Raw genomic sequence first — 14,574 nt, forward strand, 5'->3', positions numbered from 1 at the left:
CAGAGGAGGAGTATAGCCTCAACAGTGATCCTACGTGGGCATCTGCCTTTTGACCTATGTGATGTAGGTGGTCGGAGTTCTGTAAACTGTGGGTAAAAATCCGACCTGAGTAAGTGTATTCTTTGATGGTCTCTAGTGGTTTTCCCCCCAATGTCCAATGAAAAGGTCAAAAATTGCTTTTTTCCCCTGAAAGGTAAAATATTGGTTTTCGAGATGTTTGGGACTAAAAAATTGTCTCCTGCATAGGAACTCAGTGCATTTAAGTTTCTCTGGAGTCCTATCGGTGTAAGATCTAATATCACAATGTCATCAGCGTACATTAAAATATGTATCTCAGTCAGTGCTAATTTTGGTGGAATTGTTTTTACTTAGGTGAAGTACTCTGGTAGGTCGCTTAAATAAAGAGTGAATAACAAGGGGGCAAGGAAACAGCCTTGTTTTAGACCCTTTGATGTGGAAATTGGTCTAGTGAAACCCTTTTCTCCCCCCATTTGGACTCTGCACCAGGTTTCTCTATGGAGAGATATAATTATTTTAAGTAGGTTTTGTGGGATCCCTAGCCTCTCCAGTTTTTTCCCGAGCGTTGGCCTGTCCACCCTATCAAAAGCCGTGGTAAAATTAATAAAAGCACAGTATACAATTTGTAATTTTGACACTACATATTTGTCCAGTATCGTTTGTAAAATAGCGATATTGTCTGTTACTGAGTATTTTGGGTGGAATCCTGCCGGGGACATAGGAATTGCTCCACTGAAAAAAGGCCCAGTCCTTAAGATTGTCCAGGAAACAAGCTGCAAAGACCTTTCCCGTTGCGTCAAGTAGGGCAATTTGTAGATAGTTCTTTGGGTCTGTTTTAGAGCCTTTTTTTAAGATAGGGACCACGAAACTCCCCCGCCATGATTTTGGGATATCTCCTGTTGCAAAACAGTAGAGAAATAGGGGGGATAGAAATTTGCTCCACTCATCCGGATTTGCTTGAAGAGCCTTAATCGGGATCTTGTCCGGTCCCATTGCTGCTGTAGATCTTGTGGCCTTTATAAAGTGAGCTATTTGTTAAGTTGTTGAGGCTACTGCGACAACATTTAACTGATCCTTGCCTTGAGTCTTCTGATCGCATTTTCCCACCTTCTGTGAGTTTAGTTTATACAGATTATGGATATATATTTCCCTGGCCGATGCTGACACTGGGAGTACTTGTATTGTTTTCCTGATACCAATTAGTTTGGCAGCTAGGCTCCGAAATGCTTTACTGTTTTTACTTTGTACTGCCAATTGAATGTCTATCCAGTGTTTGTTTTTTCCTCTTGCTGTTTTTTCACTTTTTTCTGTTGTCGTAATTTTTCTGCTTTTTTATTTCTTCCTGTCTTATCCCCGAGAAGTTTAGAAATTGCAATCTAATCAGACTATTTAATTTTACTGGTAAATGGTCAAAGATTACCAGAAAGTAAATGGGAGAAGTTTATTCTGAGTCACACTGTTGGATATTGTTTCACAATTGAAGATTAAAGGGTTCATATTCTGGTCTAAAGGGGATCTCTGGTAGAATGACATATGGCATTCCATAGAGACCCTACTCATTTGTGGATTCCAGCAGCTATGCAGTAAAGATTTCTGTGTTTACCATAAGAGGTACTTTGGTTCACTTTACAAATCCTATGTGAATTGTCGCCATTACAGAAATCTCAGAGATAGTGGGAGGACAGCCCCAAGATCAAAGAGACTAGAGAGGATTTGACACTTGGTGTGACCAGCATAACCTGGGTGTATACTCACACCATCTCTATTGATGAAGACAAAGACCAACTAGATATATTACAAGAGAGCCAGCAGTGGGTAGGTTCCATAATGTAGAGCAGAATTGCCTGATGGCTTTTTCTACTATGATACGAAGAAAGGGGCTCAGCTAGTCATTTCAATGGGGTCAACTTGAATAATAAAAGAGTGAATGGTAATCCCAAAATATCAATCACACAGTGGCCAATCTGGGTGCCCAAAAACCAAATGGAAGCCAACTACTGATCTCTAAATGCGCTGCAGTTCAAACAACACCACTTTTAATTTTTATTATCATGGCTTTTTTACACAGAACCAACCTAGAAATTAACAAGTAATACAGAAGGGACAGTAAACCTACATCGTCTGGCCTAAACAAGGCTTAACCATCAAACTCTGGACACTTGGCCTTAAGGGTACCTCCCATAAAGAGCAATAATGGTCTACACATCAAAATTCTGCAAGGAGTAAATATTGGACTGACAGCATACTAAACTGGAGCAGAGAGAGGGCCAAATAGATTAGAGCAAAATTAATTTGATCTTATCAGAGAGTCAGACCATAGATCTGTTCAGCATGAAAGCCTGACTCTTTCTACAAAATGTTAATTGTGCAGCAGTCTTCAATATTCTTTAATGGATCAGAGCATGCATCTCTCAGATGAAACCCAAACACTGTAAGGTGGCACAGGAGCCCTGATGTGCAGTCATAGAAGGGAATAGAAGACAGAGGCAAAGAAAAACAATTAAACTCGGCCCTGAAAGTGTCCTGGAGAGTAGTCACATGCACTCATCAACTAACTGGACAGTTGTGTCTGTCCATGTGTGTCTGGCTTCTCAATACCAAGCCACTGTTGCTGACATGCTCTTGTCCACTGTGCTAATAACAGAAGGCAAACCTGTTGTTCATGGAGCCTGCAGTAATCGTTAGCCCAAATGTCATTATCAGTTCTTGAAGCTATATAATTGAAGGCCAAAATATTGACCACAAAAATATTGGGCTCCAAAAATATGCCAACAATAACGTGGGCAACAAAATATTGTGACTGTAACCATATATCAACTATTCTTAACCCACATCTATGCATCTTAATGATATACACAATCAAGGTACATAGACGTGGAGTTAAGTAGAGTAAATATATTCTTACCTATGCATATATGTATCTTCACAATACTTTTGTTGTCAATATTTTATCAAACATGTTTGAAACATCATATTTAGGAATCGTTTGTTTGTTCCAAGGCAGAAATGACCTTTGACGCTCCCATCGCAGTGCCTTTCATGTAGGCACTGCTGTGGGGCCATCTCATCCCCCGCCCGCCAGACCACGAGAAAACTCATAATTTGGTGGATGGGCAGCTTTGGCGGTGTGGGAGTGAGATGGTGGCATGGGTGGCCCGCTTCCAGGCTGCTAAACTCATAATCAGGCCCTAAATCTTTCGAGCAGGGCTTCTAGACCCTCAAGGGTTTTCAATAACAGAAGGGTGTCGTCCGCGAACAACAATGCTGAGATCTTTATGCCACCAAGGACCGGGGAATCATTTTTACAGTACATCAGGAACTCTACGCAGTTGGTTATGAATAGCAGAAAAAGAAATGGGGCTAAGACGCAACCCTGTCTGACACCGTTGTCGAAAGTTATGCGATCCGTTGTTTCTCCATTAGGGTCCAATCTAATTTGGGTGTAGTTTCTAGTGTGGTGTTGCAAAATAAATTTGAGTAATCTAGGGGTAAGGCCCAGGTCCCTCAGGACTATCCAGAGTCAGTTTCTGGGGACCAGATCCAATGCCACCTTAAGGTTCACAAAGGCAACGTAAAGGCTGCCTCCATTAATCTCTACAATTTTCCATTTTAGCATTAGGAATCGGAAGACTTGGTCCACAGTACTCGTTTTGGGTGAAAACCACAAGAACTTGGGACAAGATGTTTTTGTCTTCTATCCAATACTTCAGGTGGGCCAGAATCTGTTTGGTAAAGATTGTTTGGGTCGTATTGATCAAGTTCATGGGCTGGTAATTGATTGGGTTGGATTTCAAACTTTTCTTGTGGACTACGACTATTTCTGCACCCATCCATGAGTGGGGAATTGGTTCACCAGTCAAGATGGCATTAAAAACTCTATTTAGGTGTGGTGCCCAGATGTTTGACTTAAATTTGTACAGGTCCCCAGTAATCTTGTCTAGGGTCTTGCCAGTTTTCATCTCGCAGATAGCGCACCATGTTTCCTCTATGGTGAAGGACAGTATGGATTTACATGAAGATCATCTGATTGAGAGTATAGGTCTACAGTCAGCTTTCCCAATCTGTTCAAGCAGGGTCAGCATTAGTGGCACTCAAAGCACCATAAAGAGATTGAAAATGAGCGACCCAGTACTTGGGTAGGATATTGGTTCTGGACACATCAAGATGGTTTTATCCCCATGACTAAGTATGTGCCAGAAAGATACCTGGTTCTTATATCGGATTGTGTTTTGTATGTCCTCCCAAATAATACAATTCCAGAAAATCTTAGCCTGTTGTATGGTCTCTTTGTAACTAGCCCTAGCTGCTTGTAAATAGGTTTGAGAACCATTTTTGATGCTTTTTATCAAAGCAGATTTAGCTGCCCTGCATTGGCTGTTGTTAGATCTGGGGGTCTCTAGTTGGCAGGGGAGGTACCACTGTCCAAGTAGGGACCCTTGCTTCTAGTCAGGGAAAGGGGGATACACTGTTAAGATAACCCCTGCTCAACCTCTAGGTAGCTTGGCCTGAGCAGTCTAGGCTATCAAAGGCAATGTGTAAAGTATTTGTACCAACACTCACAGTAACACAGTGAAAACACCACAGATTTACTCCACACCAGTTTTAGAAAAATAAGGTATCTTTACTAAAAACTTCACAAGACCAAATACTACAGACAAACCAACATATAATTCAAAAATATTACTTCAAAGATAGTTCAAGAGCTTGCAGAAAGTACTCCAGGATGTAAAAGTCAGTGTCTTGCACAATGCGACTCTCAATGCACAAAATGCGACACTTTCGTGCCCAACAGTACCTGTAGTTGCGATAAGGTTCCCAAAATCTATAACAAGGAAGCTTGCAAAGGCGATGCGATACTCCTGAGATCCTGGGGAGGCTTTGCAGCAGCCCTGCTTCACGCAGCAGAGGTGGATGCGCCGGCTCCGATCTGTAAGGGGAGGATGCGATGACTTTGGCCTTCGTTGCGTAGGTTTCTTAGGGGGAAGCTTCACGCACAGGTTCGATGCGACACGCTTCGATGTGGCACGATGCGTGGCGCAGCGTTGTCTTCCGGCGCCGCAACTCTCGATGCGCCACGGAACGGGACTCTGCGTCGACGCACCCGATGACTGGAGACCGTCACGCACCGGCAGTGGTGCGGCTCGCAAGCTGGTTCTGCGACGACCCTCGCAATGTCAGGAATCTTCACGCTTCGGGACGATGCTCGATGCACTCGGCGATGCGGGGACCCTGCGTGTTGCGATGGTGCCGCGATGAAATTTTCCACGCACTCTCGTTCTTGCGACACGCAATTGGATGATGCGTTGGGTACCAGTTGCTCTTTTTCACGCTTCTGCTTCCCAGCTCCCAAAACTCAGCAAAACGACCTCCTGAGGCCCCAAGACTGGGCAAGCACTCCAAGGCAGGTCAGAACTCTCTCAGCAAAGTTCCAGGGGAGCTGGTGGTGAAGTCCTTTTGTTCCTGGGACTTCTTAACAGGGAGCCAGCTCTTCTCAGGCCCTTGGAGATCAGAATCAAAAGAAGGGGACACAGCAAAGTCCTTCCCCTCTCCTTGGCAGCAAAGCAAAACAGCAAGCAGGCAGTCTTCTCCTCTTCAGTCCTTTTCAGCTTTCTCCTTGGCAGAGGTTTCTTCTTAGTTCCAAAGTGATCTAAAGTTTAGGTGTCTGGGGTCCTCTTCTTATACCCCTCCAAGTCTGTGTCTCTCTTTGTTCCAGTGGGGGGATTCCCCTGCTCAAACCGGTTCCTGGGTGTGCTCTGCCCTGGAGCACCTGGTTCCTTTCAGAGTGAGGGGCAGGGTCGTTAGACGCTCAGCAGGAGGTGGAGCCTTCTTTGTGCCAGCAGAGGCAGAGTCCTCAGCCTGGCCAGCAGGGGGTGGAGCCAGCTTTGTGCTGGCAGGGGCAGCCCTATTCAAACCCAGGGACTACTCCTCCCACCCATCTAAAGCAGATCTCCCTATTCACCCTGCTGCTGACTCATCCAGGCTCCTGGAGCCACCTAGCCCATCACATGTCACCAGTCAGCCAACCAGCACACAGGCACACAGGAAGGTTAAACAGGAGAATAGCTACTTTCTAAAAAGTGCTATTCTCACACAGTGAATTTAAAAACCATCTTGCTAAAAAGATGTATAATTAAATTCTGAACACAGAGATACAAAACTTGGATTTTCTATCTTGCCCTTATGGGAAGATAGGCATGTAAACAGCCTTCCCCATTCTATCCTATGGGCAAGATAGCCTCTCAGCAGTGAAAAACGAAAATGGCTGTAATTCACTACCAGGGCATGTTACACACCTCAGTACATGCCCTACCTTTCAGATACACTGCACCCAGCCCAGGGGGGTACCTAGGGCCACCATAGGGATGCCTGACATGTACAGAAAGGGAAGGATAAGGCCTGGTCAGTGGGTGCACTGGCCAGGTCGACATGGCAGTCCTGGACTGCACATAGGCACTGCAAGCAGGCCTAAGACATCATTTTAGCGCTACTCCTGTGGGTGGCACAATCAGTGCTGCAGCCCACCAGTAGCATTTGAATCACCAGCCCTGGCACACGCAGTGCACTTTACTAGGGGCTAACAGGTGAAACAAATATACCAATCATGGATAACCAATCAATATAACAATTTACCAAGGGAGCACTTGCACTTTGACACTGATCAGCAGTGGCAAAGTGCCCAAAGCATCTAAACCAGCAAAAACGAAATCCAGCATAGCATCAAAAATACCGGAGGTAGAGGCAAAAAGTCAGGGGTAACCATGCCAAAGATGCCAGGTCTAACACGTGTCCCCTCCAGCTGAAAGTGGGGAGAACTACCCACCCTCTTGGGAGTTCTCATCGCTAAAGCGGAATAACCTGGACAGGCCATCAGCGTTGGCGTGTTCTGTACCGGGGCGGTGTTCCACCGTAAAGTCCATCCCCTGTAGGGAAATGGACCACCTCAACAGCTTGGGATTCTCACTCCTCATCTGCATCAACCATCTGAGGGGCCTGTGGTCCGTCTGAACCCGGAAGTGAGTCCCAAACAAGTAGGGTCTCAGCTTCTTCAGCTCCCAGACCACAGCAAAAGCTTCCCTTTCAATCGCACTCCACCTCTGTTTCCTGGGAAGTAGCCTCCTACTAATGAAAGCTACAGGTTGGTCCAAGTCCTCATCATTTAGTTGTGAGAGCACCGCTCCCACTCCATGCTCAGAAGCGTCTGTCTGCACTATGAATTTCTTGGAGAAGTCAGGCGCCTTGAGTACAGGTGCTGTACACATGGCCTCCTTCAGGGCATCAAAAGCTTCTTGGCAGGCACTGATCCAAATCACTTTCTTCGGTAACTTCTTGGAAGTTAGTTCTGTCAAGGGAGCAACAATGGTGCCATACCCCTTGACAAAACGGCGATAGTACCCGGTGAGTCCTAAGAAGGTTCTCACCGCTGTCTGGGTTTTGGGGGGTTCCCAAGCCCGAATGGTATCTATCTTGGCTTGTAGGGGCGCCACCTGGCCGCTTCCTAGCTGGTGTCCCAAATACACCACCGAACCCTGCCCTATCTGGCACTTACTGGCCTTGATAGTGAGGCCTGCACTATGCAGAGCCTTCGACACTGCGCAGAGGTGTTGCAAGTGTTCTTCCCAAGTGGAGCTGAACACAGCAATGTCATCCAGATATGCGGCGCTGAATTGCTCCAGCCCGGACAGTACCTAGTTGACCAGTCTCTGGAATGTGGCAGGGGCGTTCTTCAACCCAAAGGGCATGACACGGAACTGGAAGTGCCCCTCTGGTGTTGAAAACGCAGACCTCTCCTTGGCCCCATCAGTTAAGGCAATCTGCCAGTACCCAGAAGTTAAATCAAACGTACTGAGGTAGTTGGCAGCTCCCAACCGATCCACGAGCTCATCAGCTCTGGGGATGGGGTGTGCGTCAGTCTTCGTGACAGCATTAAGCCCACGGTAGTCCACACAAAACCTAAGTTCTGGAGAGGCACCTGGCGCAGCAGCTTTCGGTACAAGTACCACTGGGCTAGCCCAGGGGCTGCTGGAGGGCTCAATCACCCCTAGCTCCAACATCTTAGAAACCTCCTTCTTGATGCTGGCCCTGACCTTGTCAGCCACCCGGTAAAACTTCTGTTTCACAGGCATGCTATCTCCCGTATCCACGTCATGGACACACCAGTTGGTGATACCGGGGGTCAGGGAGAACAGAGATGCAAACTGACCCAGCACATGGCGACAGTCCCTCTGCTGTTCTGGGGTCAGGGTGGGTGAGAGGACCACTCCATCCACTGACCCATCTTGCTCCTTAGCTTCCAGGAGGTCAGGAAGAGGATCGCTATCCTCCTCCATCCCTGCATCTGTAGCAAGTAGCATTGTTATTTCAGACCTCTCAAAATGGGGTTTGAGGCGGTTCACGTGTAGGACCCTCATGGGGTTCCTGGGAGATCGCAAGTTGACCAGGTAGGTCACCTCACTCTTGCTCTCCACCACCTCATATGGCCCAGTCCACTTGTCTTGGAGCGCGCAAGGCTCCACTGGCGCCATCACCCACACCATCTGCCCAGGTTGAAATTCCATCAGAGTGGTATGCTGGTCATACCACCTCTTCATCTCATCCTGGCTGGCTTCCAGGTTCGCCTGAGCGAGCGCTGTGTCTGGTTGCGGATGGCCAGCACATAGCTGAACACATCCTGGGGGGTTTTCCCAGGGGATTTCTCCCAACCCTCCTTCACCAGACTGAGAGGTCCTCTAACAGGGTGCCCATACAAAAGCTCAAAGGGACTGAACCCTAGAGACTTTTGTGGTACCTCCCTGTAGGCAAATAATAGGCATGGCAAAAAGACGTCCCACTTCCGTCTCATGGGCTCTGTCAGCCCCATGATCATGCCCTTCAGGGTCCGGTTGAACCTTTCAACCAACCCATTTCCTTGAGGGTGGTAAGGAGTGGTGAACTTATAAGTTACCCCACACTCCTCCCACAGAGACTTCATATACCTGGAGATGAAGTTGGTATCCCGGTCAGATACCACCTCTTTGGGGAAACCCACACGGGAAAAGATCCCCATCAACGCACGGCCCACCACCGGGGCTGTGGTTGTCCTGAGAGGGATAGCCTCCGAGTACCGGGTGGCATGATCCACCAGGACCAGGATGAACCTGTTGCCTAAGGCGGTCCTGGGGTCCAGTGGCCCCACAATATCTATTCCCACCCGCTCGAAAGGGGTGCTCACTACCGGAAAAGGCTGGAGAGGGCCTTTGCATTTTCCTCCAGCCTTGCCACTTGCCTGGCAAGTCTGGCATGATTTACAAAAGGAAGCGACGTCCATCTTCATCCCGGGCCAGTAAAAGTGGGTGGCAAGCCTTTGTCGGGTCTTGTCCTGCCCGAGATGTCCTGCAAGCGGCACGTCGTGAGCCAGACCCAGTAGGAAGTCTCTGAACCCTGCGGGTACCACCAGGGTACGTGATCCACTGGGCTCAGCAAACCTAGGCTCACTATACAACAGGTCATTCTCCCAGTAGAGAAAGAAGTTCTTCGGATCAGCACCTGCTGCCTGGTCTGCAGCCTGGTGCCCCAGACCTTCAAGAGTAGGGCATGTCTTCTGCGCACGGCAGAACTCCTCTGTGGAGGGACCACCCTCTTGCTGCCAATGGGTCAGCTCAGGTATGTCTCCCAGCTCAGCTACCTGTTCCCCTGTAGGCTCCAGGGCATCCCCCGTAGGTTCTGCTCCTTCCTGGACCGTGGGAACAGCGGGGGTGGACGCACCACTCCCCTTGCCCTTCCTCTTTCTGGCAGGGACCTGGGCCACTGTTTCAGGCTCCAGGTCTGCTTCACAACCCTGTCTGGCTGCCATGGACCGGGTGGTCACACACACCCACTCAGGCAAACCCAAAATCTCCAAATGAGCCTGGCGTTCCACCTCCTTCCATGGGGAACTCTCCAGGTCATTACCAAGCAGACAGTCTACTGGCATGGATGGACTCACAACAACTCTGAGAGGACCTGAGACCCCCCCCCCACCTCAAAGGGAACATGTGCTACCTTGCAAAGGCGCACAGAGTTGTCAGCTGACACTACTGGGTGAAGTACGTCTGGAATGATCAGCTCCTCAGGGACCCACTGACACCTGACCGTAGTCACACTGGCTCCAGTGTCCCTGAGAGCCTCCTCCCATTGATGGTCACCCACTGCCTGTACTTCTTAGTGTTATCAGGGACAGGGGTTTCCTGGACCATCTCTGTGTCTCCTAAAGAGACAAGGGACATAACTGCTAATCCCACAAAATCGCTAGAAATTAAATCCCCACCAAAAGCTACACTAGCTATACCCGGGGTTGGGACACCAGAGGGTGCCTGGGATTTCTTGGGACACACAGGAGCTTTGTGACCCAATTCCTGACAGTGATAACACCTAATGGGACCCTTGTTATCCGACCTGCCCTTAGGGGGCCAGGTTGGTTTGGGTTTTGACTTGGGGGGCTGGGTCTGGTTACCCTGGGAACTGTTTTGGGGCCCTTGTGAGAACTCCTTTTGGTTACCCTTGTCCCCCCACTCTTCTGCTGGGGACCCTGCCCACCTTTAGCAATGGTACCCACAATTCCTCTGTGGACCCTGGTACTGGTCCAGCGGTCCCACTCCTTAGCAAGCTCAATGGGGTCCGTCAGCTTGCTATCTAACAGATGCTGGCGCAGCTCTGGAACACATAGACTACTCAAGTGCTCCCAACTAATTAAATGTAACAACCCCTTATAATCAGTTACCTTGCTGCCCTTCATCCAACCTTCCAGTGCCCGCGAGTACAGATTCACACACTCCATCCACGTCTCAGACTCTTTCTTCTTGGAGTTCCTAAACTGCAGTCTATACTGCTCTGGAGTAAGTCCATACCTGAGACATAAGGCCTCCTTCATATTGGGATAGGTCATGGTACCTGCTAATTCTAAGGGCTCTAGAGCACTCCTCCCAGAAGCCTCAAAATGTTTCCACAGGCCCGCCCCCCAATGCTGTTCAAGCACACCATTCATTCTCAATGCAATTTCATATGATGTAAACCATGCATAGATATCCTCAGTCCTATTGTAATTCTGTACTAAATCCTTGGGGATATATACTTTACCCCCCTGCACTGGCTGTGCGCTGCCACCATTTGAACCGGACTCCACCTGCTTGGCCTTGATGTCCAGTTCTCTCATGCTCACTTCATGAGCCAGAAGCAATTTTTTCTCCTCCACCGCCTTTTCTACTTCCAATTGCTTCATTTTCATCTTCATTATTTCCAACTCATGGTTTCTCACCCTTTGATTCTCCTTCAGCTCCTCTGGAGTGAGCCCCCTACTGGAATGGGAGCTGCCAGCCCTTGAGACTGTTCTGCCCACGGGCATATCTTGGGGAACAAAACCATCCTCTTCATCTGCATCATCCTCCTCTTGGGCCTCCCACCAGGCCTTCAAGACTTTTTGGAGCTCATCCTTTCTAGCTCCACTTTTAAAAGGTCAACCACGGTCTTTGCAGAATCGCTTGAGCTCTACAACTCCGTACGAATACAAATCCGCAATGGAAAACTCCAATTCTGCCTTCTCACTTGTTGCCACCTGAGACATGATGCTCTTGAAGAGTTACTCAAAAATAGAATAAAAAAATATAGTATGTGGTTGTCTATTGGTCTGCACTCCTAGTGATGTACACCAATTACTGTGGGTCAAGTACAAATACAAGTTCAATCCTCACCGCTGACCACCAATGTTAGATCTGGGGGTCTCTAGTTGGCAGGGTAGGTACCACTGTCCAAGTAGGGACCCTTGCTTCTAGTCAGGGAAAGGGGGATACACTGTTAAGATAACCCCTGCTCACCCTCTAGGTAGCTTGGCCTGAGCAGTCTAGGCTATCAAAGGCAATGTGTAAAGTATTTGTACCAACACTCACAGTAACACAGTGAAAACACCACAGATTTACTCCACACCAGTTTTAGAAAAATAAGGTATCTTTACTAAAAACTTCACAAGACCAAATACTACCGACAAACCAACATATAATTCAAAAAGATTACTTCAAAGATAGTTCAAGAGCTTGCAGAAAGTACTCCAGGATGTAAAAGTCAGTGTCTTGCACAATGCGACTCTCAATGCACAAAATGCGACACTTTCGTGCCCAACAGTACCTGTAGTTGCGATAAGGTTCCCAAAAGCTATAACAAGGAAGCTTGCAAAGGCGATGCGATACTCCTGAGATCCTGGGGAGGCTTCACGCAGCAGAGGTGGATGCGCCGGCTCCGATCTGTAAGGGGAGGATGCGATGACTTTGGCCTTCATTGCGTAGGTTTCTTAGGGGGAAGCTTCACGCACAGGTTCGATGCGACACGCTTCGATGTGGCACGATGCGTGGCGCAGCATTGTCTTCCGGCGCCGCAACTCTCGATGCGCCACGGAACGGGACTCTGCGTCGACGCACCCGATGACTGGATACTGTCACGCACCGGCAGTGGTGCGGCTCGCAAGCTGGTTCTGCGACGACCCTCGCAATGTCAGGAATCTTCACGCTTCGGGACGATGCTCGACGCACTCGGCGATGCGGGGACCCTGCGTGTTGCGATGGTGCCGCAATTAAATTTTCCACGCACTCTCGTTCTTGCGACACGCAATCGAATGATGCGTTGGGTACCAGTTGCTCTTTTTCACGCTTCTGCTTCCCAGCTCCCAAAGCACAGCAAAACGACCCCCTGAGGCCCCAAGACTGGGCAAGCACTCCAAGGCAGGTCAGAACTCTCTCAGCAGAGTTCCAGGGGAGCTGGTGGTGAAGTCCTTTTGTTCCTGGGACTTCTTAACAGGGAGCCAGCTCTTCTCAGGCCCTTGGAGATCAGAATCAAAAGAAGGGGACACAGCAAAGTCCTTCCCCTCTCCTTGGCAGCAAAGCAAAACAGCAAGCTGGCAGTCTTCTCCTCTTCAGTCCTTTTCAGCTTTCTCCTTGGCAGAGGTTTCTTCTTAGTTCCAAAGTGATCTAAAGTTTAGGTGTCTGGGGTCCTCTTCTTATACCCCTCCAAGTCTTTGTCTCTCTTTGTTCCAGTGGGGGGATTCCCCTGCTCAAACCGGTTCCTGGGTGTGCTCTGCCCTGGAGCACCTGGTTCCTTTCAGAGTGAGGGGCAGGGTCGTTAGACGCTCAGCAGGAGGTGGAGCCTTCTTTGTGCTGGCAGGGGCAGCCCTATTCAAACCCAGGGACTACTCCTCCCACCCATCTAAAGCAGATCTCCCTATTCACCCTGCTGCTGACATCCAGGCTCCTGGAGCCACCTAGCCCATCACATGACACCAGTCAGCCAACCAGCACACAGGCACACAGGAAGGTTAAACAGGAGAATAGCTACTTTCTAAAAAGTGCTATTCTCACACAGTGAATTTAAAAACCATCTTGCTAAAAAGATGTATAATTAAATTCTGAACACAGAGATACCAAACTTGGATTTTCTATCTTGCCCTTATGGGAAGATAGGCATGTAAACAGCCTTCCCCATTCTATCCTATGGGCAAGTTAACCTCTCAGCAGTGAAAAACGAAAATGGCTGTAATTCACTACCAGGGCATGTTACACACCTCAGTACATGCCCTACCTTTCAGATACACTGCACCCAGCCCAGGGGGGTACCTAGGGCCACCATAGGGATGCCTGACATGTACAGAAAGCCTGATATGGCCTGGTCAGTGGGTGCACTGGCCAGGTCGACATGGCAGTCCTGGACTGCACATAGGCACTGCAAGCAGGCCTAAGACATCATTTTAGCGCTACTCCTGTGGGTGGCACAATCAGTGCTGCAGCCCACTGGTAGCATTTGAATCACCAGCCCTGGCACACGCAGTGCACTTTACTAGGAGCTAACAGGTGAAACAAATATACCAATCATGGATAACCAATCAATATAACAATTTACCAAGGGAGCACTTGCACTTTGACACTGATCAGCAGTGGCAAAGAGCCCAAAGCATCTAAACCAGCAAAAACGAAATCCAGCATAGCATCAAAAATACAGGAGGTAGAGGCAAAAAGTCAGGGGTAACCACGCCAAAGATGCCAGGTCTAACAGCTGTCATAGCAAGAAGGGTTGTCTTTGGGTCAAGAATTGCATCTGGGGATAGATTTAGTAAACCAATTTTCTCTCACTGTCGCAAAACAATTATCATGCAATCTCATAACAGCTAGCGGAGGTAGATCAGGATTGCTTAGTGCAGTTAAAACAGGGTTTAAGCTATGAGACAATTGGCCATGTATGGCATTATTATTAAATATAGTAACCCATTATACATTCCTCCTAATATTGCTGTTGGTCAGTTCCTCATTGGGCAGACAAGAGCCAAAGGCAGTAGGGCCTAGGCTACTCAGAAGGGTTAGGAGGAAAGGGAAATGGCTGCTTTCATACCTAGGCTGAACTTCCATGTCGATGAGCGCTTACCATGAGTAGAGATCTAGAAGGGAGTAATCAATATGGTTCCTATACTCTCCCCTCTTAAATGTGGGTTTACTGGTGATATCTGACAGGATACTGCCATTACAGGTTCTCAAACAGCATGACAGGCAATGAGCAATCATTTGTAGT

The sequence above is a fragment of the Triturus cristatus genome, chromosome 6, assembly GCF_964204655.1.
Source record: "Triturus cristatus chromosome 6, aTriCri1.1, whole genome shotgun sequence".
Classification (NCBI taxonomy): Eukaryota; Metazoa; Chordata; class Amphibia; order Caudata; family Salamandridae; genus Triturus; species Triturus cristatus.